At 31.0% G+C, this 2,474-nt stretch overlaps 1 non-coding gene across 1 annotated transcript; it reads left to right on the top strand.

The window, feature by feature from the left end:
- The first annotated feature begins 208 nt into the window (after positions 1-208).
- LOC111542876 lies at positions 209-312 on the top strand. Its single transcript, XR_002731685.1, has one exon. It is a non-coding gene; the product is annotated as a small nucleolar RNA U13 (small nucleolar RNA).
- The last annotated feature ends 2,162 nt before the right edge of the window (positions 313-2,474 follow it).

The following is a 2,474-nucleotide window of genomic DNA, read 5'->3' as shown; positions in this document are numbered from 1 at the left end:
CTTTTTAAAGGTATTAAAGGTTGAGATTGGAGAAAAGCAATAGAAAACAGATTGCAAAGGATCGAGAAACTAATGAGAAACTGATCATGAATACATCTAATAGCCTTAATGTTTTGGATTGAAAGTACAAGGAAAAAAACGTGTAGCTGGAGCTACAGTGTCATGCAGTTAAAGGACGCAGGTTGAAGATAGTTAAGCATCCTGAGAGATCTTTTTGTAGTTCACAAGTGTGATGATTAGGTTTTCAGACTCATGTGTGAGATATGCCTTCTTCAAACCTTTTTATGCTATCAGCACATTATTTGGCTGACATTATAAAAAGAGAGAATTCTGAGAATATTTTCATGATTGGATATGGGCTGAGAGAGAAAAATACACATCAAAAATTACTGTCAGATTTCTGTTGCTCATTGAGTTGATGGTGCTACCAAGGCTTCACCAGGAAATGGGAAGAGAACACCACAGTCGCAGAAAGAGGATTAATTTGATATTATGCTTTGTTTCATAGATTACTAGTTACCGTGCCAATATTTATGTTTCCATTCAATCTTTCTTGCAGCACCATAATTTTGTGCTGATAAACAACATACTTGGCCAAAAAAAGACCCTATATTTTTCAGCCTCCTTGGCAGCTAGAGATGGCCAACAGATGTAAGCAGATGTCATTTCACTGGAATTCCCAATTTTACTCCTTCTTCCTATATGAAATGTGAAGAAAATAGCTGTAGCATCAGTGACTTTCTTGGATCATGGGGAATCTTGAATATGAACTACTTCAGTTTGGACATGAAAAAAAATAAACAATAAAAAAATGATTAAGATCAAATCTCTTAAACTTCAGAACCAAGAATGGGAGGAGAAACGAGAAACGAGCTTCTTTTGTAAAGCAAAATAAATATTTGCTAGATGTGCTAATGAAGAAACTTATCCCACTCTCAGAGTAGATGATCTTTATTATTCCTAGTATTGGGTTATGATAATTACACACCAGTAAACCCATGTGTTTCTCATTGTCCTTTTTCAAATACGATTTTTTATGGTTATTAACCTAGTCCTACTTCACTCTTACATACTATTGGCTGTGTCAGAGAAGAAATGTGTCTTTTAGCTTAAAATTTACCAGGTCAATAATAACCTAATCTACACCCAAAGAATGGGATGATAAACACAGAAATTCTGGTTCATGAGTTAGATTTAGTGCTCTGATGGAATTAGGGATTTGTCTCTCTAAAAGGGTAGATTACCCAGTATATGGAATGGAGAGTGTGTATGAGCCGGTGTGTGACAGAAGAGCCAAAATGTAGTAGAATTTTCTTTTAATACCCATTCTTCAATTTTTTCTCAGTAATTGAAGCTTCTCAGATAACTTAATGTAAACTGATAGAAAAGACACTTCAAAACAATGAAAATACCTTTATCTCATGGCAGAACTTGTTGAAACAAAGTAAATCCAATTTTGTAATTTTGTCTTGTTAATGAAGACTATTTTAGAGGCAGCCTAATAATAATGATATTATGCTTGATTCTCTTTTGGCCCTTGCTTTTGCATCAATTGCTTTCTCTCAAAAGTATAAAAATAATATGTCAAATTTTAGAGTTTTTAAGAGCTTGTGTTTTCATACCAACTTATTTAACAAGTTTAAATAACACCTTTAATTTCTGATTTACTTTCATTGATATGAGTTCAGAGATGCAGAAACCCCAAACATTTACTTACTACTGTGTATGATTATATTTTTCTGTGATTATCATCAGGATTTTTTATGATAGTTCAATTTTAATGCTACTGCTTTCAAATCCTTAAAAAACTGAATAAGAAAAATGATAATATAATGGTTCTATTATGGTAGAATGGTCAAATTACTATGAGGAACTTATTCAAAAGTATGTTTTTCTCACCAAAATTAAGAATAACTTTGTCATAAACATTGGATTAAGTTTTGAACCACCTAACTTTTTAATGTTTTCAATGTGCTGTTTTGTTTCTTATATAATGTAGACAATTCATTAAGTAACTTTCTCTAATTTTCAAAACAAAACAAATGACAAACCTTAAAATATAGGCATATTACTTCTAATTTTGGCATGATACTTAAGTTTTAGAGTATTAAACATATTGGAAGAAATTATAAGAGATTATAAGATATTTACTTAAGTAAACATTAATGTATAAATGTAGTTCTATTGATGTTATTTCATACAATTAAAAAATAAATTTTAGCAACTAACCACTAGTCAACTTTAAGTGCTAATATTCTTCCAATTGTTTATCTTCTAGAATCCCTGGCCAGCAGTTTTTCATCACATTAACAGAAGAAATATTATAGTGTTTTCATAACAGTCATATTTTTCTTGAACCCTGTTACAAATATTTTCATATTTTTTGGAAATTTCTACAAAATCTTACACATAACATTGTAATGCTTATTTGGCTGAATACATTTTCCCTTAATCTGTTAATTGAAGTTCATGGA

The sequence above is a fragment of the Piliocolobus tephrosceles genome, chromosome 11 (assembly GCF_002776525.5).
Source record: "Piliocolobus tephrosceles isolate RC106 chromosome 11, ASM277652v3, whole genome shotgun sequence".
Classification (NCBI taxonomy): domain Eukaryota; kingdom Metazoa; phylum Chordata; class Mammalia; order Primates; family Cercopithecidae; genus Piliocolobus; species Piliocolobus tephrosceles.
This window is presented reverse-complemented; position numbering and strand designations above follow the sequence as displayed.